This window comes from Mobula hypostoma, chromosome 2 (assembly GCF_963921235.1).
Source record: "Mobula hypostoma chromosome 2, sMobHyp1.1, whole genome shotgun sequence".
In the NCBI taxonomy this organism is placed as follows: Eukaryota; Metazoa; Chordata; class Chondrichthyes; order Myliobatiformes; family Myliobatidae; genus Mobula; species Mobula hypostoma.
In genome coordinates, this window is record NC_086098.1 from 197,561,159 (window position 1) to 197,585,072 (window position 23,914).

General features: G+C 41.6%; 1 long non-coding RNA gene across 1 annotated transcript in view; it reads left to right on the forward strand.

The window, feature by feature from the left end:
• Nucleotides 1-23,914, forward strand: part of LOC134336531 (uncharacterized) — an 82,699-nt gene that overhangs the window by 10,692 nt on the left and 48,093 nt on the right. The window lies entirely within an intron of this gene.

Genomic DNA, 23,914 nt, shown 5'->3' on the forward strand with positions numbered 1-23,914 from the left:
AAGTGTATTGTCATGCACTATAGTAGAAGAAATAAAATGGTAGATTATTTTCTAACTGAAGAGAAAATTCAAAAATCTGAAGTACAAAGGGACTTGGGATTCTTTGTGCAGGATCCCCTTAAGGTTAACTTGCAGCTTGAGTCAGAGGTGGAAGGCAAATGCAATATAAGCATTCGAGAGACCTAGAACATAGAAATGTAATACTGAGGCTTTATAAGATTTGTCAGACCACACTTGGAGTACTGTGAACACAAACAAGAGAAAATCTGTAGATGCTGGAAATCAAAGTAATACACACAAAATGCTATAGAAATTCAGCAGGCCAGGCAGCATCTATGGAAAAGAGTAAACAGCGACAATTCAGGCCAAAACCCTTCATCAGGACTGGAAAAAGAGATGAGAAATCAGAGTAGGAAGGTGGGAGGAAGGGAGGAAGAAGTACAAGGTCGTAGGTGATAGGTGAAACAGGGAGAGGAGGAGGAGTGAAATGAAGAGCTGGGAAGTTGATTGGTGAAAGAAATAAAGGGCTGGAAAAGGAGGAATCTGGTATAAGACGACAAAACATGGAAGAAAGGGAAGGGGGAGGTGCATCAGAGGGAGGTGATGGGTAGGTAAGGAGATAAAGTGAGAGAGGGAAATGGGAATGGGGTATGATGAAGGGGGGGGGGTTGGTCATTTACCAGAACTTCAAGAAATCAATGTTCATGCCATCTGGTTGGAGCTACCAAGACAGAACCTAAGTTGTTGCACCTCCAACCTGAGTGTGTCCTCATTGTGGCAGTAGAAGAGGCCATGGATTGACATGTCGGAATGGGAATAGGAAGTAGAATTGAAAAGGGTAGTCACTGGGAGATCGCACTTTTTCTAGCAGATGGAGCACAGGTGCTCGACAAAGCGGTCTCCCAATTTGTGTCGTGTCTCATTGATATATAGAAGGTGACTCCGTGAGCACCGGATACAGTAGATATCCACAACAGACTCACAGATGAAGTGTCACCTCACGTGGATGGACTGTTTGGGACCCTGAATAGTAGAGTATTGTGAACAGTTTCAGGTATCCTTTAAAAGATATTCTGGCAATGGAGACGGTTCAGACGAGGTTCATAAGAATGATTATGGGAATGAAAGAGTTAACATATGAGGAAAGTTTGATGTCTCTGTGCCTGTATTCGCTGGAGTTTAGAAAAATGAGGGGGAAATCTCATTGAAACATATTAAATATTGAAAAGCCTACGGAGAGTGGATATGGAGAGGATGTTCCCTTTAAGGGGTGAGTCTAGGACTAGGGGGCACTGACTCAGAATAGGGCAATATTCATTGGAACAGAGATGAGGAAGAACTTCTTTAACCAGAGGGTGGTGAATCTGAGAAACTCATTGCCACTGTTGGCTGTGGAGGCCAAGTCATTGAGTATATTTAAAGCGGAATTTGATAGTTTCTTGATTAGAAAAGGCGCCAAAGGTTACAGGGAGAAGGCAGGAGAATGAGGTTGAGAGGGATAATAGGTGTATAAGACGATGAGAGGCATTGATCATGTGGGTAGTCAGAGGCTTTTTCCCAGGGCTGAAATGGCTAACACGAGAGGGCACAGTTTAAGGTGCTTGGAAGCAGGTACAACAAGCAAAAATTAGCAGGAAAATAGAGGATTGAGGAGGATCTAGGACAAGAGGGCACAGCTTCAGAATAGAGGGGCATCCACCTAAAACAGAGATACAGATAAATTTCTTTAGCCAGAGGGTGGTGAGTCTGTTGAATTTGTCACCACAGGCAGCCGTGGAGGCCAGGTCATTGGGAGTATTTGCCTCGGCATCAAAGGTTATGGGAAGAAGCCCATGAAGTGGGGCTGAGGAAGGGAGAAAGGGACCAGCCATGACTGAATGGCAGAGCAGACTTGATGGGCCAAATGGCCTAATTCTGCTCCAATGTCTTATGCTCTTATTGCAAAAGATGTACTGGTTAGGGTTAACAAGTTGTGGGCATGCCATGTTGGCGCCAAAGGCAATGTTGCACTTGCAGGCTGCCCACAGTGCATTTTTGGGTTGTGTTGTCATTGACACAAATGACACATTTGATGGTATGCTTTGATGTACGTGTGACAAATAGATCCAATCTTTCCTTTAAAAATTATCATTAGTAAAGTAATGATAAAAGGTAATTTACTTTTAAAGCAGAACTAATTTGCTAATTTTATAACATTCATATATTGCAATCCAACTTAGTTCAAACAATTTGAAGAAATGTGCACTAGTGCAGCAAGCTATCTGTTGCTCTTTCAAAGGGTATGTGTGCTGATCCAAAGACAGAAGCAAATTTGCATGTATAATGCCAGCAAACTGGCAGGACTAAATAGATCTGTTCTTTTGTTTGCCTTTGCAGATTTACTCTAGTGTTTGTGTTAATCAAGGGCCTCCTGAAGCCACTTGCATGTGGCTCAACAATGCCAGACTTGTGTATGACAACACTCACTATTTATTACTTGTCAGACTTTAAACATCTCTGCTTGTGCCGCAATTCCTAGCACAGACCCCTGCAACAGTACCCTCATTTGCTGAATGCGATAAATCAACAGTGAAAGAATGCATGTGGTGGTAATGTAATGGAGAGTGCAGATGCCAACAATGCAAGTAATACTGATTTCTCAAAGCTGCAAAGCCTAGAATCCTTTGCGAACACTGAGCAGCTCATCCACCTTTGCCACAGGCATCATCCATTGCCGCAGATGACTGTGGACAACAAGAGCTTGCTAATAGATTCTTGATTAGTGAAGCTCAACAGTTAGGGGAGAAGGCAGAAGAGTGGAGTTGAGAGGTATGATAAATCGGCCATGATGGAATGGCAGAGCAGACCCAATGGGCCAACTGGCCTCATTCTGCTCCACTGTCTTCTGGTCTTCTGGTCACTTCTCAAATTTTAAGGATGTGTGGAAAATTCAGTGTTGTACTATACCAATTAATATTAGACTGTGCTGTTGATAGGTTGTTGTCCATTGTGTCTGACAATGACAGGAAACCTGTGAGGAAGAGTTTTTAAAGTGGAAAAGCTGTTGCATTATGGTCGTTCCACTCTCTCAGAACTCTGGGACCAGTGGTATGAACAAGCGTCACAGACTGGGGTCTTCCATGGTTGCAGTGGATGACCATGATATTTTCGGTGCCCTATCATGAGCTTCACTCTCCATGGAGCGTTGCAGTATCCCCATTCCTGGTCATTGAATCTCTCTGTAGATCTCATCTGCCCAGTCCGCCAGAGCTGACTTTGCATGCTAAGACAGGCAGGTCCTTATTTCAACTGTGTACAAGGACACTAGCTACCCTCACCTGGTTTAGACTGCTGGTTGAGGTGGTGTACCGGGGTGTGGACAATGTTGCATGCAAACAGCTACTTGGAGCCACAGGTGAGAGCTGGGTGTCGAGTGGGGACTAAAGGTGAGTGAGCTGCCCCAGAATGGACATGACAAGCCACTTCCCCAGAGGTGCAACCCCTCCCTGGACACCCCAAACACCCCTGTTGAGTACAAGAAGGAAATAGAGGCATCTTTCTTAGAGCAGCTTAAACATAGAAGATTCAGAGAAGATTTGATGGAGGTATACAAAATTATGAGAGGTATAGATAGGGTAAACGCAAGCAGACTTTTTCCAATGATGTTGCATGAGACTGTTACCTCCAAGGTAAGGGTGGAAGTTTAGAAGTGTAAGGGGAATATGAGTGAAAACTTCTTCACTTGGAGGGTAGTGAGAGTGTGGAATGAGCTGCCAGCACAAGTGGTGCGTGGAGGCTCGATTTCAACGTTAAGGAGAAGTTTGAATTGGTACATAAATAATAGGGAAATAGAGGCTGTGGCTATGGTTCTGGTGTAGGTCGATGGAGTAGGCAGTTTAAATGGTTTTGGCATGGATTACATGGGCCAACAGGCCTGCTTCTGTGTTGTACTTCTCTATGACTCTGTTAATTTTTACTTGTTTCCATTATTTCTTACTTTCTTAGTGCTGATAATACAGTTCCCTTTTATCATTTATGTACTTCATATCATCTAAGTCTTGCTATCAGCACACTCTCTCTCTCTTCCATCAGTAACATATCCTACTATTGTTTGCCCCTCATCTACTTACCTGGCCTTCCCCATAAATATGCTTAGCATCACATCAAACTTTACCACTTGCTGTGGTACCTCTTTCCCACACTTCTTTGAAAATTCATGATTGAATGTAGTTGAGAACAGATTATATATCTGACCACAATTCTGAACTCTCACAGAATATTGTACACATGGTCAATACTATTACTGAAGCATTCTTAGCAGTCAAATCAATAATGTAGGATTTGGCATTTATTAAACCCCAAACAATGTTTTCCATCTGTAGTGGACAGGGAATTATATCAGGTGATCCCTGTGGAAAGCAGAGAATGGGGGACGGATAATGATGTGTTTGGTGCTGATGTCCCATTGAAAATGGCAGATGTCGCAAATAATAATGTGTTGGATGTGGAGGCTTATGAGGGCAAGAGGAATTCTATCCCTGTTAAGGTGGCAGGAAGATGGGGTGAGTATGGATGTTAAGGAAATGGAGGAGATAGAGGCAAAGGCAGCATTAATGGTGGAGGAAGAGAAACTCTGCTATTTGAAGAAGGAAGACATCTCTGATGTCCTGGAAAGGGAAGCCTCACCCAGGGAACAGATGTGGTGAAGATGAAAGGTAATGGCATTTTTACATGAGACAGGGTGGGAAGAAGTACATTCAAGATAGTTGTGGGAATTGGTAGTTTTATAAAAAAATTGGTAGGCAGTTTGTCTTCAGAGATGGAGACAGACAGATTAAGAAAGAGGAGACAGGTGCCAGAAATGAATCAAGTGAACTTAAGGGCAGGGCAGAAGTTGGAGGCAACGTTGACAATATTGGTGAGCTCAGTATGGGTGCATGAAGCAGCACCAATGCAGTAGTCAATTTAGCACAGAAAAAGTTGAGGAACATATAGCAAATGAAAATGCAGGCATAGAGTTTGACTACATGTTTGGCAATGTGTTTTGGCTATCAGTTCAGCTACATAGAACAGTTCACATTCCAAACCCTGCCTGGTAATGTTCCCCAACTTTTTCTGCGTTACATCGATGACTACCTTGATGTTGCTTCATGCACCCATGCTGAGCTCATCAATTTCAACTTTGCCTCCAACTTCCACTCTGCCCTTAAATTCACTTAATCCATTTCTGACATCTCTTTCCCTTTTCATGATCTCCCTGCTCCACCTCTGGAGACCAAAATTTGACCAATATCTTTTATAAGCCTACTGATTCCCACAGATATCTTGAATATACTTCTTCTCTGTCTCCTGTAAAAATGCCATTCCTTTTTCTCAGTGCATTTGTCTCCACCACATCTGTTTCCAGGATGAAGCTTTCCTTTCTAGGACATCAGAGATGTTCTTCTTCTTCAAATAAGGGCTTCCCCTTACTCCACCGATGCTACTTCCTTTGACCACATCTTCTCCATTTCCCAGACAGCCACACTCGCACCATCTTCTTGCCCCCTCTGAGCCTTTGCATCCAACACATCACTCTCTGCAACTTCCACCATCTTCAATAGGACACTGCCACCAAAGACATCTTTAACTCCCACTCTCCCACTTTCCACATTCTGCAGGGATCACTCCCTTTCTGATTTCCTTGTCCATTCATTCTTCTTCATTAATCTCCCTCCTGGTACTTATCCCTGCAAGTTGAAAAAGTGCTATGCTACCCATTCACTTCCTCCCTCACCTTCATTCAGGGCCCTAAAAAGCTCTTCCAGGTAAGGCAATCTGTTGGGGTCATCAACTGTAACTGGTACTCTCAATGCAGCTTTCTTTACATTGATAAGACCCACTGTAGATTAGGGGACCATTTTGTCAAGAACCTTTATTCAATCCGCAAAAATCTCTATTTCCTGGTAGCTAGCCAGTTTGATTCTAATCCCCATTCCCATTCTGACATTTGGGCATGGCTTCCTCTTCTGCCATGATGAGACCACTCTCAGGTTGGAGAAGCAACACTTATATTCTATCTAGGTAGCCTCCAACCTGATGGCATGAGCATTGATTTCTCTTTACAGTACTTTTTTTCTCTTCCCCTTCCCTCTTTTTGAATTCTCCATTTTGGCCTCCCTCTTACCTCTTCTCCTCACCTGCCTATCAACTTCTCCTGTTGCGCCTCCTCCTTCCCTTTCTCCTATGATCCTCCATTCTCTCCTATCAGATTCCCTCTTGTCCAGCCCTTAACTTTTCCACCCAGCATCACCCAGCTTCTTACTTCATCCCCCTCCATCACCCACTAGGCTTCACTTAGCACCTTCTTGCTTGTACTCCTTCCCCTTCCCTCAGCTTCTTCTTTTGGCTTCTACTCCCTTGCTTTCTAGCCCTGACGAAAGCTCTCAGCCTGAAATATTGACTGTTTATTCATTCCCATAGATGCTGCCTGACCTGCTGAGTTCCTCCAGCATTTTGTGCGCGTTGGTCTGGATTTCCAGCATCTGCAGAATCTCTTGTGTTTTTGACTTTAAAGTCTTGACTGTGACTTCATTTCCAGATATTTCTTGATTTAGATACCACCTGACAATTTTTCTTTTCCTGCAGCTCTTCCTCTTCTCATTTTAATGGTTAACATTTGCTGCTTCTTACTGCATCATTACCTTTCTGGACTCACAGCTTCCTACACCCCACACTCTTGTTTTGGCTTCTTACACACACAGCCATCGGCTATATATAAAAAAAAACAGCAAGTCTAATCGTCTTATCTTATTGTTGTAGTGTATTACCCATCTGCTCCAATATCTAAGAATTGTCTTTCTTTTTGTCCCTTTCATCAGTCTTCCCAACTCGTCTCCACTATTATCCAATGATCATCCACTTTAACTCTTGGAAACAAAATGCTCCACGTCTGAAACTTAACCCAAATTCGTCACCAATAATGATTTCTTCTTTATCCAAGATGATCCAATTCAATTAAACATTCCATTGCATTTCCTGGCAGTACTAACATTGAAGAAACATGTTTTTATTGTGCCAGAGCTTCATGTGAATCAGTATCCCTACTCCACTGGAAAGTTCTCCTTCACTGAACACAATTTCATCTATGATCCACTTGACTTCACTTTTTATGATTAGTCTAAAAAAAATTGTCTTTAAAGTTAACTCTGACACCCATTTCTGAGATGAAATAGCATTCCACAATATCTAACATTGGAAACTGAGCACCAGATTTATAAACCTATCTGGCTTGAATTTATGCCATGTTATGATCTCCCAAATATTGTTCCTAAATCTTGGTTCCATTTAGATTGTTTCAGATCTTGACTTTGAAGCAAGTCTTAACTGAAAATTTCACCAATTTGCTTGTCTGAATCACAGAAATTTTCTTCTTGGAGCATTAATTCCTTTCAGGAGGCAGAAGCAGAGGAAACTGGCTCTCAGTACCATGATGTGAACTGCAGAGCTCCTGGACTCAAATTACTAACCATCCGATTAGGAATAGAGATTCACAGATAATGTTAGGATACAAATGAATGTGCACACCAAAGAGATGCTGAAATTCTTACATTTGACATTACAAAAATGTTATCAAGCATGAGCAAAAGAAAAGGCCCAAAATGCAATGTCTCCATTTTTTATCTTGTAAGGTATGCTAACTACAATCTTTAGAGTCATTGTGTTATAAATGCTGACCTCGCTCCCTAGCTGAGTTGGTGTTAATTGCCTGCATGTGATCCATAGCCCTCTAAATTAAATAAGTATGGGGAGCATGATTTATAAGAGACTGGATAGGTTAGGGATCCTTCCACGTACTGTAGATGTCTGAGGGATGACCTTCGTACTGTTAGACAAAATGACAAAGGGCATAGGTAAGGAGAATAATGACAGTCTATTTCCAGAGTAAGGTAGTCTAAAACCCTAAGGCATAAATTTAAGGTGAGGGGAGATATTGAAAGAAGACCTGAGGGCCAAACTTTTCATACATCCCAAAGATGTAGATTAATTGGTCATTGTAAATTGTCCTGCAATTTGGGTTTAATAGGTGGGTTACTGGGTGGGTGTGGCTCATTGGGCTGGAAGGGCCTGTTCTGTACCCAGGCCATGCCCTTTTCTCGCTGCTGCCATCAGGTAGAAGGTACAAGTGCCTCAGGACTTGCACTAACAGGTTCAGGAACAGTTACAGGTACTACCTCTCTACCACCAGGCTCTTGAAAAAAAGGGAATAGCTACACTTGTTTCAGGACTTATTTAAGGACTCTGTTATATTGTTATTTCATGCTTGTTATTTATTGCTATTTATTTATATCTGCATTTGCACAGTTTACAGTTTACTCTTCCTTATGTTTACAGTTACTGTTCTATAGATTTGCCAAGTATGCCCTCAGAAACAAAAATCTCAGGGTTGTATGTGGTGACATGTATGTACTCTGATTATAATTTTGATTTTGATTTTGATTTTGATTTTGATTTTGCATCCTTAAATAAATAAAGAAACGTTTCCAATTTATGTACCTGTCCAAATGACTTTGAAATGCTGCCGTCATCATCCACCATCATCATCCATCCAGTTTCTTATAAATCATGCTCTCTATATCCTGGTATTTTTTTTTACTGCACTCATTTTACTGCACTGCATTTTTCAAAACTCGTTAGATTCTGGGCTAGTTCCTGAGGATTGGAGGGTGGCTAATGTAACCCCACTTTTTAAAAAAGGAGGGAGAGAGAAACCAGGGAATTATAGACCGGTTAGCCTAACGTCGGTGGTGGGGAAACTGCTGGAGTCAGTTATCAAAGATGTGATAACAGCACATTTGGAAAGCGGTGAAATGATCGGACAAAGTCAGCATGGATTTGTGAAAGGAAAATCATGTCTGACGAATCTCATAGAATTTTTTGAGGATGTAACTAGTAGAGTGGATAGGGGAGAACCAGTGGATGTGGTATATTTGGATTTTCAAAAGGCTTTTGACAAGGTCCCACACAGGAGATTAGTGTGCAAACTTAAAGCACACGGTATTGGGGGTAAGGTATTGATGTGGATAGAGAATTGGTTAGCAGACAGGAAGCAAAGAGTGGGAATAAACGGGACCTTTTCAGAATGGCAGGCAGTGACTAGTGGGGTACAGCAAGGCTCAGTGCTGGGACCCCAGTTGTTTAAAATATATATTAATGACTTGGATGAGGGAATTAAATGCAGCATCTCCAAGTTTGCGGATGACACGAAGCTGGGCGGCAGTGTTAGCTGTGAGGAGGATGCTAAAAGGATGCAGGGTGATTTGGATAGGTTGGGTGAGTGGGCAAATTCATGGCAGATGCAATTTAATGTGGATAAATGTGAAGTTATCCATTTTGGTGGCAAAAATAGGAAAATAGATCATTATCTGAATGGTGGCCGATTAGGAAAAGGGGAGGTGCAACGAGACCTGGGTGTCATTATACACCAGTCATTGAAAGTGGGCATGCAGGTACAGCAGGCGGTGAAAAAGGCGAATGATATGCTGGCATTTATAGCGAGAGGATTCGAGTACAGGAGCAGGGAGGTACTACTGCAGTTGTACAAGGCCTTGGTGAGACCACACCTGGAGTATTGTGTGCAGTTTTGGTCCCCTAATCTGAGGAAAGACATCCTTGCCATAGAGGGAGTACAAAGAAGGTTCACCAGATTGATTCCTGGGATGGCAGGACTTTCATATGAAGAAAGACTGGATGAACTAGGCTTGTACTCGTTGGAATTTAGAAGATTGAGGGGGGATCTGATTGAAACGTATAAAATCCTAAAGGGATTGGACAGGCTAGATGCAGGAAGATTGTTCCCGATGTTGGGGAAGTCCAGAACGAGGGGTCACAGTTTGAGGATAAGGGGGAAGCCTTTTAGGACTGAGATTAGGAAAAACTTCTTCACACAGAGAGTGGTGAATCTGTGGAATTCTCTGCCACAGGAAACAGTTGAGGCCAGTTCATTGGCTATATTTAAGAGGGAGTTAGATATGGCTCTTGTGGCTACGGGGATCAGGGGGTATGGAGGGAAGGCTGGTGCAGGGTTCTGAGTTGGATGATCAGCCATGATCATAATAAATGGCAGTGCAGGCTCGAAGGGCCGAATGGCCTACTCCTGCACCTATTTTCTATGTTTCTATGTTTCTATTCCAGCTTAGTGTTATCCTTCCTCTAGCTAGGCCACCAGAATTGCATGTAATACTCCAAATGTGATCTCATCAACATCTTGTACAGTTGTAACAACACTTCCCCATTCCTGTACTCAATGCTATTGAGGTAAGCATGCTGAACACCCTTTTCACTATGCTATCTACCTATGTTGCCATTCAGGGAAACATGTACTTGCATTCCTATCTGTCTACAAAACTCTTCAGGGACCCGCCATTTACTGTGCAGGTTCTGCATAATTTTAGCTAACCAAAATGCAACACATAACATGTCATTTCTGTTCAGGAAGTTGGTGAAGTTCCTTCTGTTTTAAAGAAAAATCTTCCCTCTTATACTTCCAACCACCTCATTGTGTTTTATTTGTACTTTCTCAAGTTAAACACATTGTCAACCAATCATGTAATATCTAGCCCAGATCTACCTTCACTGAAATAATTAGTCTAATAATTTGAAAGGGCCTGTAAAAGCAGATCAAAAGTTGAATGTTTAAATTTCAAAGCAGTATAAATTATACAACCTTGCAATTCGTCTGCTCACAGGCAACCACAAAACAAGAAACCGAAAAAAATGATTAAGAAAAAGATCAGTAAACACCCAGTGCAGAAATAGGAGAAGAGAACACACCCACACATTGTGCAAACAAGCTGCAGCATTCAGAGTGAAGGAGAGTCTGTGAACACAAAGCCTGCAACAGCCAGAACAGGCCAGCAGCCTCAGCCTCAGTTCATCACCTGGTGGGATAAAGCAGGCTGCAGTGAAGAGGCATAGTCCAGATTTTTCGAAAACCAAATCTATGTGAGTAGATCAGAGTGTATTATGGGGAAAATACATTGGGAAGGCATTTGGGAGGGGTTGGCAGATCTGTTGGGAAAAGGATCCGATTGCTGGGTACACAATCAATGGGGAAAGCCTGAAAACATAATAAAAAAATAGAAGAAATAACTGAAAAAAAATTAAAACAGAAGCCACATAGAGGAATATGGATGACAAGGAACCAGTTGCAGTGCTCACTGTAAGAGCTGATTATCTCTAGATACAATTGATGCAAATTAGCCAGAGAAAGTGGCTCACCTGAGGACTGGGAGAAATTCAGAGTTCAGCAGAGGAGGACAAAGGGCTTAATTAGGAAGGGGGAAAAAGATTATGAGAGAAAACTGGCAGAGAACATAAAAATGGACTGTAAAAGCTTTTATAGATATGTAAAAAGGAAAAGACTGATAAAGACAAATGTAGGTCCCCTGCAAACAGAAACAGGTGAATTGATTATGGGGAGCAAGGACATGGCAGACCAATTGAATAATTACTTTGGTTCTGTCTTCACTAAGGAGGACGTAAATAATCTTCCAGAAATAGTAAGGGACAGAGGGTCCAGTGAGATGGAGGAACTGAGCGAAATACATGTTAGTAGGGAAGTGGTGTTAGGTAAATTGAAGGGATTGAAGGCAGATAAATCCCCAGGGCCAGATGGTCTGCATCCCAGAGTGCTTAAGGAAGTGGCCCAAGAAATAGTGGATGCATTAGTGATAATTTTTCAAAACTCGTTAGATTCTGGACTAGTTCCTGAGGATTGGAGGGTGGCTAATGTAACCCCACTTTTTAAAAAAGGAGGGAGAGAGAAACCGGGGAATTATAGGCCGGTTAGCCTAACGTCGGTGGTGGGGAAACTGCTGGAGTCAGTTATCAAGGATGTGATAACAGCACATTTGGAAAGCGGTGAAATGATCGGACAAAGTCAGCATGGATTTGTGAAAGGAAAATCATGTCTGACGAATCTCATAGAATTTTTTGAGGATGTAACTAGTAGAGTGGATAGGGGAGAACCAGTGGATGTGGTATATTTGGATTTTCAAAAGGCTTTTGACAAGGTCCCACACAGGAGATTAGTGTGCAAACTTAAAGCACACGGTATTGGGGGTAAGGTATTGGTGTGGGTGGAGAATTGGTTAGCAGACAGGAAGCAAAGAGTGGGAATAAACGGGACCTTTTCAGAATGGCAGGCGGTGACTAGTGGGGTACCGCAAGGCTCAGTGCTGGGACCCCAGTTGTTTACAATATATATTAATGACTTGGATGAGGGAATTAAATGCAGCATCTCCAAGTTTGCGGATGACACAAAGCTGGGTGGCAGTGTTAGCAGTGAGGAGGATGCTAAGTGGATGCAGGGTGACTTGGATAGGTTGGGTGAGTGGGCAAACTCATTGCAGATGCAATTTAATGTGGATAAATGTGAAGTTATCCACTTTGGTGGCAAAAATAGGAAAACAGATTATTATCTGAATGGTGGCCGATTAGGAAAAGGGGAGGTGCAACGAGACCTGGGTGTCATTATACACCAGTCATTGAAAGTGGGCATGCAGGTACAGCAGGCGGTGAAAAAGGCGAACGGTATGCTGGCATTTATAGCGAGAGGATTCGAGTACAGGAGCAGGGAGGTACTACTGCAGTTGTACAAGGCCTTGGTGAGACCACACCTGGAGTATTGTGTGCAGTTTTGGTCCCCTAATCTGAGGAAAGACATCTTTGCCATAGAGGGAGTACAAAGAAGGTTCACCAGATTGATTCCTGGGATGGCAGGTCTTTCATATGAAGAAAGACTGGATGAACTGGGCTTGTACTCGTTGGAATTTAGAAGATTGAGGGGGGATCTGATTGAAACGTATAAGATCCTAAAGGGATTGGACAGGCTAGATGCGGGAAGATTGTTCCCGATGTTGGGGAGGTCTAGAACGAGGGGTCACAGTTTGAGGATAGAGGGGAGGCCTTTTAGGACCGAGGTTAGGAAAAACTTCTTCACACAGAGAGTGGTGAATCTGTGGAATTCTCTGCCACAGCAAACTGTTGAGGCCAGTTCATTAGCTATGTTTAAAAGGAAGTTAGATATGGCCCTTGTGGCTACAGGGGTCAGGAGTACAGGGGTATGGAGGGAAGGCTGGGTTCTGAGTTGGATGATCAGCCATGATCATAATAAATGGCGGTGCAGGCTCGAAGGGCCGAATGGCCTACTCCTGCACCTATTTTCTATGTTTCTAAATCTCACACTCAGAGGTATTACTACAGTTCAAGATGTTAAAGTTTGAAGTCCTCATTCTTGCAGAATCACTTACATAGATCACGTTAAACATCAATAGTATCCTGTTGAACATCACCATTGTACATATTGAGGAACCAGAAAAAAAAACTTCAGAATTGTATTTGGCAATAACGTTTTTAGATTACATTCCAATATGTAGTGTACAGATATAAGGCCATAAGACCATAAGCTATAGGAGCAGATATAGGCCATTTGGCCCATTGAGTCTGCTCCACCATTTCATCATGTCTGATCCATTTCCCACTCAACCTCAGTCTCCTGCCTTCTCCCCCTATTACTTCATGCCCTGACTAATCAACAATCTATCAATCTCTGCCTTAAATATACCTAATGACTTGGCCTTCACAGCCTCCATTTCTCCTCCTCTGCATTCTAAATGACTGTCCCTCTATTCTGAGGCTGTGTCCTCTGGTCTTAGATTCCCCCACAATAGGAAACATCCTTTTCACGTCCACTCTATCTAGGCCTTTCAACATTTGCTAGGTTTCAATGAGATCCCCCCCTCATTGAATTCCAGTCAGTTCAGGCCCAGAGCCATCAAACGCTCTTCATGTGATAAGCCTTCCAATGCTGGGATCATTTTTGTGAACCTGCTTTGAATCCTCTCCAATGTCAGCACACCCTTTCTTAGACAAGAGGTCCAAATCTGCTCACAATACGCCAAATGAGGCCTCACCAGTGCTTTATAAAGCCTCAACATTGCATCCTTGCTTCTATATTCTGGTCCTCTTGAAATGAATGCTAACATCATATTTGTCTTCCTCACCACAGAGTCAACCTGCAAATTAACTTTTAGAGGACTCCCAAGACCCTTTGCACCTTCAATTCTTGAATTTTCTCTCCATTTAGAAAACAGTCCACATTTTCATTTCGTTTACCAAAGTACATGACCATACACTTCCTGCCACTGTATTCCATCTACCACTTCACTGTCCATTCTCCCAATCTCTCTAAGTTCTTCTCTAGACTCCCTGGTTCCTCAACACTACCTGCCCTCTACTTATTTATGTGTCATCCACCAACTTGGCAAAAAAAACCCCACCAAATTCATCATCCAAATCACTGACAAATAACGTTAGCAAAACAGGCCCAATACCAACCCCTGCAGAACACCACTAGTCATCGGCAGCCAACCAGATGAGGCCCCCTTTAGTCTCACTCTTTCCTTTCTGTCAGTCAGCCAATCTTCTATATATGCTAGTGTCTTTCCGATATTACCATGGGCTGTTACCTTGTTAAGCAGTCTTATGTGCAGCACCTTAACAAAGGCATTCTGAAAATCCAACTAAACAACACCTACTGTTATTTCCTCAAAGAATACCAACAGATTTCTCAAGTACAATTTTCCCTTCAAGAAACCATGTTGACTTTGGCCTCCATTATCATGTGCCTCCAAGTACCCTAAAACCTCATCCTTAATAATGGACTTCAACATCCTCCCAACCACTGAAGACAGGGTAACTGGTTATAATTTTCTTTCTTCTGCTTCTCTGCCTTCTTAAAAAGTGGAGTGACATTTACATTTTTCCAGTTCTCTGAAAGCATTCCAGAATTTACTGAGTCTTGGGAGATAATTACTAATGCCTCCACAGTCTCTGCGGCTACCTCTTTCATAACCCTGGGATGTAGTCCATCTGGTCCAAGTGACGTATCTACTTTGAGACCTTTCAGTTTCCCAAGGACCATCTACTTAATAATAACACTACATTCACTTCTGCCCCTGACACTTGAAATTCTGGCAAATTGCTAATGTCTCTACAGTGGAGACTGACGCATAATATGCAAGTTCATCTGTCATTTTTTGTCCCCCAAAACGACCTTTCCAGAACCATTTTCCAGTGGTCTAATATCCACTCTCACCTGTCTTTATCTCTTTATATATCTGAAAAATCTTTTAGTATTTTCTTTGATATTATTGGATAGTTTATCTTTATATTTAATCTTTTCTCTCATGTTTATTTTAGTTGCCTTCTATTGGTTTTCAAAAGCTTCCCAATACTCTAGCTTCCCACTAATTTTTGCTATATTATATTCTCTCTCTTTTGGTTTTATGCTGTCTTTGACTTCCCTTTGTCAGCCATGGTTGCCTCATTCACCCTTTAGAATACTTCTTCACTGTTGGGATGCATCCATCCTGAACCTTCAGAATTGCCTCCAGAAACTCCTGCCATCGCTGTTCTGCCAACATCCCTGCTAGCGACCCCTCCAAATCAACTTTGACCAGCTGCTCTCTCACGCCTAGGTAATTTCCTTTATTCCACTGATACATCTGACTTTATCTTCTCCCTCTCAAACTGCAGGATGAATTTTGTCATTTAAGATCATGGTCTCCTAGAGATTCCTTTATCTTAAACTTCCTAATCAAGTCTAGTTGATTACACAATACCCAATCCAGAATTAACTTTCATCCAATGGGCTCAACCAAAAGCTGCTCTAAAAAGCCATCTTGTAGGCATTGTACAATTCCCTCTGTTGGGCTCCAGCTCCAACCTAACATTCCCAACCTACCTGCATATTGAAATCCTCCATCACTATCATAATGTTGCCCTTATTACATGCCTTCTTTCTCTCACATTGTAATTCATATCCCCCATCCTGAAACTGTTTGAGGGCTGTATATTACTTCCATCAGGGTCTATATACCCAGTGATCCCTGAGGACCTCTTTTCTTAAGTGAGAGAATTATCAGAATTATCTTCTGAGACCTTTGCAGAATCCAAAAAAAAAATTTCTGGCAGAAGTTACAAAAAATTATGTGCTGGATGTGAAGGCTAGTGGGGTGGTAGGTGAGGACAAATGGAACCCTATCCCTGGTGTAATGGTGAGAGGACTAGGTGAGGGCAGATATGTGCAAAATGGAAGAGATGCAGGTGAGGGCAGCGTTGGTGGTGGAGGAAGGGAAGCCCCTTTCTTCTCTTTCATCTCATTTGATCTGAAATATTTCTCCAACATCCCTGCCATTTTTTATTTATTCCCCACTGATTCTCTGAGGTGCCAATGTTTATATTAGCTACACTCTATTTTATTTGCAGAAATTCTTTCTGTTTGATTTCATATTCTTTGTTAGCTTGATCTCACAATTGACATCCCTTGCATTTTTTACTTTTAACGTAGATATCCATATAAAGGCCAGATTCGTAAGATGTCATTAAAGTCTTTGTGCCCATAAACTCTTTGTGCAACACAAAGGTAGGGAAGGATGATAAAACTGCCAGCAAAATATCCTTTATTGAAACTTGTCAACATTCATCTAACAGCAGGTATAAAACATGGTACAAAGGTATACTCCTGTTCATTTATATTTTGCTTTTGAACTCCAATAAGGTTTTACATCCAAAGATGAAAAATTCTGAGTGAAAATTAAGGTCGCAAAGGACAATTTGAAGAAACCGGGTCAAAGTATCCCTGTCTACAAGCACCGAAATCATAAATTTCTGGGAACATTCACAAAATGTTGGAGGAACTCAACAGGCCAGGCAGCATCTATGAAAAAGAGTAAATAGTCAACGTTTCGTGCTGAGACCCTTCAGCAGGAAGGGTGCTGATGAAGGGTCTGAGCCCAAAACATCGACTGTTTCCTCTTTTCCATAGATGCTGTTTGACCTGGTGAGTCCCTCTAGCATTTTGTGATGTGTTGCTTTGGATTTCCAGCAGCTGCAGTCATGTTAATCATAACTTTTCGTTTTTAAACATTTTGTTTTGGATTCTCATAGCTGTGTTAGGCTTACAGATTTGTTTTTCTTTTTACACTTCTTCTACTCACACACCTTCAGCCAGCCAGCTCATGGCTTACTCTGGGTTGCAAATACATCACTTTTCTTTGATTGTTTAAAGAGGAGGAATATGAAGCATTGCATCAATAACCTGCCATAAGAAGGGAACATATGAAGGAGGGTGTGAAGCCTGCACCCAGCCCAATATGGGTTTCCAGGAGCTGTTTAGGAGTAGAGACCATACAGCATAGAAAGTGGACCTTTGTCCCCTCAGTCCATGTCAATCATCAAACACCTGCACTATTCCCGTTGTATTCTCCCCATACCCTCACCAACTCCTGCAGATTCACCAAAAGCACCAAGTTGCAGTATATTGTGCCATGGGTGAAAAAGTGGCACAACTCCAGTGACCCTACTTCAGTCCTAATGTTCATTGTCATCTGTAGGGAGTTTGCATATTCTCCCTGTAACTTCATGAGTTTTCTTTTAGATTAGATTATGAGGACATGCAGTCCTCTTTTATTGTCATTTAGTAATGCATTTAGATGACTAAATGTCATTTAGTTTCCTTCAGGTTCTCCAGTTCCTCCCACACCCCAAAGATAGATGAGTTCGAAGGTTAACTAACCCTTAGTGTGCAAGTGAACGGTAAAATCTGCAAAGGGGGTGGCGTATTTATTGCAATTAAAGGAAAATTGGAATGGATTTGGGCAGAAGTAGTGTAAAACCTGGCACTTGAAGGTTGGTGTAGACCAGGGGTTCCCAACCTTTTTATGCCATGGACCCCTTCCTTTAACAGCGGGGCCCATGGACCCCAGATTGGGAACCCCTGATGTAGACTCAGTGGGCCAAATGACCTGCTACTCTTTTGTATCTATTTCTGACTCTGAGATTCTATTCTGCTGCCCACGGACATGTTCGGTGCGATTTACGATGGTGAGTTAAATTACTAACCTGCATGTCTGTAGGATGTGGGAGGTAACCCATGCAGTCACACATGGAGCATGCAAACTGCACACCAGCAGCACCACAGATCAGGACTGGATGGGGTTACCGAAGCTATGAGGCAGCAACTTACCGGCTGCACCACTGCAATACAGTTCAAGAGGAAGATGCATTTCTCTCAATTATGCTGTTGCAGCCCTCTTCAGGTTGTGAAAAGAGACACTCAGTTGAATGGGTCAAAGGTCCATGCTTTAGCCGGGCGATGAACGTCACTGTTGCTGTTAAGTGCTTGCTTCAGATGGTTCAGTGTTGCTTCAGGAACATGTCTTGCATTTTTCTGCCTTTAGTTGGTAAAAACATCAACGGCTCACCAGTGTGGTCTTTGCCAACAATTACATGGCTATCTCTATGGACACCAGCTGATAGAATAAAAGGGCACCAGGACTAGCTGCAGTAGCTGGCCTCTCTTCTGTGCAGAGCGGATGGGTCATAGACTGAACACATGTAGATATCAAGGCACAAGAAACCTTGCCAAAAGCATTCGTTAACAGGAAATGATTTAATTTCAGCAAAGTGCAGCTGTTCATCGATCATTGCCACAGATTAATGTAGATTTTGAGGCAGCAATTGCAATCCTAGATTTCTTTGCCAGTTGCTGGCTGTGGCAGAACCGTAGTGCCTTGACCTAATGCTTTGATTGTAGGATTGCTTGCTGCTGTTATTTCCACTGGTTAACACGCGAGTACTCTGATTCTCCTGCCTGGAGTTTCCAAGGCTGCCTAGCAATAGGCTCCTTGAAATAGACTGATCATCTGCTCTTATGGTGAGGAGAAGCGAAGGATGTGGCAGTCAATATGTTGGATTATTAAAGTATTGCTGCTGCTGCTGACGGCTTGCACTCTGAATCCCTAATTCTGAGTCCTTCGTTCTGTTCTCAATCTGTCCTTTTAACAGAGAGGTTAAATAAAGAGGAAGACAAAGTGTGCTCATGTGATGTCTCCTCGAGAATTGTGTGCCTGTTTCCTAGCAATACTGTTATTCACATATTCACCTGTGACAGGAAACTTGTAAAGAACATGGTCATGTGGTTTTCCCTCTCACTCACGTTCACTCACTTCCCTTGTTCTTCAGCATTTCTTTTCAACTTTCTTGTCTCCTATAAAGCTTACTGCCTACAAGTACATTCAAATTGTCAATATTAAAAACAACAAGGGCCCCAGCTACAATCCTTGTTTTACCATACTGGTCACAGCACTCAGAGAAACATCCTTCTTCCAGTACCCTCTGCCTCTTGTCACCAAGTCAATTACTGATATAATTTGTTTGGATTTCACTTGTCTTAACCTCTGCAACTTCTGGACAAGGCTATCATGCGGGACCTTGTTAAATCTCTTAGTAAAGTCCATATAGGCAGCATTTATCACTTTGGCTTCATCAATCATCTTAGTTACCTCCCAAAAAATTCCTCCCATACAGCCCTGCTACCTATCCAAAATCAGCACCCAATTTGTATTTGTTCATAGATTCTATTTTCTAATAATTTTCCTATCAGTGATGTAAGGTTTTCTGGCCTGAAGTTACCTGGCTAATATCCTTTTTAAATAAAGAAAGATACTAGATATCCTCCAGTCAACTGGTACCTCACCTGTGGCTACTAAAGATACAAGCATCTCCAACAGAGGGCCCCTACTATCAGCTCCCTTGCTTCCCATAGCAACCTGGGATGGATTTAATCCAACCTTGGGGAAACCAGCCAGCCCTTTGAATCCTAAACCATCTAACACCTCCTTATTCTTAATAATGACCTGTTCTGTGTCCTTTTCTTTAGTAAAGACAGATGGGCCATATTCATATAGGACACCACCCACACTGCCTGGCTCTACACATATATCACCCTTTAAGTCTCAAAAGGGGCTCACTCTTTCCCTGGCTACACTGTTGCTCCTGCTATACCTCGAGAATGTCTTGAGATTCTCCTTAATCTTACTTGTCAAGAATATCTTGTGATCCCTTTTCTTCCTCCTAATTGCTTTCATAGGTGCTCTTCTACATACTCTATTCCTTAAGAAATGCCATTAATAGCAGTTGCCTATACCTGCCATCTGTATCCTTTTTCTTTCAGATCCTATCTTTAATATCCTTTGTCATGCAATCTTGCCATCTTTGCCTTTCACCCTTATCCAAACATGTTGGCCCTGAAATCTAACTGTTTTTTTAAAAGACTCCCACTTGTCAGATGTTGTTTTATCCACAAGCATCTGCTTCTAAATTACTTTTGCCAGGTCCTCTCTCTTGTTTGTTAAGTCAGTCTTCCAAATTGAAGACCTCAGATTGAGGGCTAACCTTATTCCTTTCCATAGCTGACTTGAAACTTTCAGAATCCTTATCATTGTTCCCAACGTGCTCCTCAGGCAACTCCTCCACCCTCTTCTTCATTTCCTCAGGTAAGGATGAGCATTAACCTCTCTCAAAAAGGACTTAATATTCTGGGGGCAGCCCACAAGCCTCTCCACGCTTCTGGTGCTAACTTAACATGACCACAACTTTACAAACACTAACCAGAACATCATGTGGAATGTGGGAGGAAACCGGAGCAGTCAGAGGAAACCCAGAGGTCACAGGGAGAACTTACAAACTCCTTACAGACACTAGTGGAAATTGAGCCTGGATCATAATGCTGGCACTGCAATGTTTTACGCTAATTGCTTTGTGACCATACCCTCCCTCCACTATGCTACCATGACCCCCATGTCAAATTTCATGTCACCCATCAGTGATAATAAGTCTGAACTTGATTCCTTATGTTGTCAGTCCTACTCTTCCCTCAGCTATGTTTCTGTGATTGAATTAACATCATCGTTCCAAGCGCTGATCCAGGCTATATGCTTATGACTTACCCGTGATTCCCTTTGAATTAAAGTAAATGCTGTTGAGCCCACCAGCCCTCCTATGCTCTGTCTGCTCTTCCTACTGGCTAGCTTGATAATCCTTCAATATCTGCTGTACTGCTGCAGTGTTTACCACCCTTCCTGCCAAATTAGTTTAAATCCTACTGAGCAATGTAAGCAAGGATGTTCGTGTTCCCCCATTTAAGGCACAACCTGTCCTACTTGTACACCAGAAGTGATCCTAATAGTCCAATTACCTGAAGCCCTCCCTCCCGAATCAGCTCTTTAACCACTCATTCATCAGTTCCTCTGTCCTGCTTTCTCAACTTTCACTAGTACTTGTCACAGGCAGTAATCCTGTGTTTACAACCCTAGAGGTCCTGCTTTTTAAACTTCTGTTTAATACTCTAAACTCACTTTGCAGGACCTCATCGATCTTTCTACCTAAGCCATTAATACTACACCTACCTTTCTGGAATCTAGTTCTCAGCTAGAGCATGCCTATCTGTTCTCCTAACTAATGAATCCCTCATTATTACTGTTCACTTAGAATTTTAACTCCTCATTAGGCATCAGAGCTAACTCTCCAGCCAGAAATTCAATGGTTGCTGCTGTTCTCCACTGAGAGATTACCATCCTCCTCCCCCGCTACAGTATCCAAAGAGATATACCTACTTAATCGAATAGACTGTGCCTGTCTGCATTGGCTTTTATTCAATGTCCTGATCATAAGCACATCTATCTTTCCAATGCTTTATTGCAAAAATATTTAACCACATTGGAGCAACATATGGATCTCAGTTAGCAAAGACAAGAATTTTCTTTCCCTTAAAGGTCAGCAGTGTTTTACCACGAATTGACAAGTTCACGGTCACTTTTACTGACCATGGTCAGTTTTTTTTTAAATTACTGAAATATACATAGCAAGTGGAAACCTAGATCACTGTACCATTAGTTTTTTTTGTGGCCTTTCGCTTTGGACTGGTGATCTCCAGGAGTGACTGTACCATCTTATTCACACTTTTGATTTAATTGGTCCTTTTCTAGTCTTGCTTCTCTGCATTTTGTGATTGTCATTGTTTCCCAATGAAAAAGGGAGAATCAGAATCAGGTTTAACATCACCAACATATGTTGTGAATTTTGTTAACTTTGCAGCAGCTGTACAATGCAATACATGATAAATATAGAAAAATAAATATAATTACAGTAGTTGTATATATGCATATTAAATGGTTAAGTTAAAATACTAAATAAAAAAAAGTAGAGAGGTAGCATTCATGGGTTCAATGTCCTTCAATGTCCACTTAGAAATAGGATAGCAGTAGGGAAGAAGCTGATCCTGAATCACTGAGTGTGTGACTTCAGGGGTCTGTACGTCCTTCCTAAGAGTAACAATGAGAAGGCAGCATATCCTGTATGATGGGGGTCCTTAATGACATATACCGCCTTCCTGAAGCACTGCTCCTTGACGATATCTTGAATACGACAAAGTTCAATGAATATTCGTGGCAAAAGCAAATTCTTTATATAGGACACCGCCGTAAAATGCTATGCAAGAGAAGAAATAGTTGTAATCAACATAAAGAAAATAATTACTAATTAATTGCTAATTAAAATTACTGTTTAGTAATATAGACATCACTTAAAATGGAGAAATAGGAAGCAATAATCTATAGTGAGATACCAGATGCAGTGGAATTAAATAAAACATTGCTGTAATATAATAAAGGACAAGCAATTAAATATTACAGGTTACGACATAATCAGGGAGGAACAGAATGAAGTAGCTCAACTAATTAGAGTAATTAAAGATAACATAATGGCAATAGAAGAAAGGAACATAGTTAACAGAAGGCTAGAAACAAAATCCATATGGATTGAAGTTAAAGAAGGGATCAATCACATTAATAAGAGTATATTATAAACTATCTCATAACAGAAAGGAGAGAGAAGAAGAATGTTAGAAAATAAGTGAAGTGAGTAAAGGACATACAGTAATTATAACGCTAGATTTTAACTACCACCATAAATAGATCTAGAATTAAAAAAAAACAGTCTTGTTAATGTTCACCTTGAAATTACCCGAATTACCATATATGTCCATCTGGTTCACTAATGCTCTTCAGGGAAGGAAATCTGCTGCTCTTACACAATCTGGCCCATAAACTTACACCAATGAAACTGATTCTCTACAACTTGAAAAGGCCTAAGGGGCAATGAAATGTATGTATAAATAAAGCAGATGTATGTATAAGAGGCAAAAATGTCAATTAAACCACTCATGATCAGCTTAGGGACTAGACAAAATCGAAGGCATTCTGGCTCAGTCACCAGTGCTTGGTCCTGCTCACCGAATGTTCCAGAAAAGAGTTGAGATGAGTGGTACATTCAGAGGGAACTGATGGCAATATGGGAAAAAATAGAGTAGGCTTTGCATAACTGAGTGCTTGATGATTGTCAGTGGGCTGTAGGCCTTTAAATGTACAGTAAGGCTCGTTGACTCTATGCCTCTGTAACAACTGGAGGAGTGTGTGGGGATAAACATGATTAAGCTTTAGTAATTACTGCAAAATGCAAGAAATACTAAGTACTTATTTTGCCTTGTTATTCATCACAGAAACACAAATAGTGAACATAAAATCAAACAATTTTTTCAGAAATTAGGTAAAAAGCTTCAAGATAAAAGTGAAGAAGATTGCTGATCATTTATTCATTCTTAGTGAAGGTAAAACTCTTGATCCACATAGATCACATTTTGCACAAAAATGCATATCATTATATTCTAATAACTGGTTAATCTCTTTTAAGCAATGTTGGTTGAGATAGATATTGGCCGGAATACTAGATATACGTACTCTAATCTTCTGAATAGTGATACAAGATAATTGATGTTAATTTGAGAGTGAAGATAGGGGCCATAGTTTAATGACTCATCCAAAAGGGTCCACCTCTGATGGTATAGCAGATCCTGAAGTGTTAGTCCGGGTATCAATGCTTGTTTCTGGATGGGATTTGAGCCAGAAGCCTTCTCAATCAGGTACAAAAATACTACAGATGAGTTACAGCTGACAAAACAAATGGTGGATAGTTCAGGTGAAATGTTGCCATT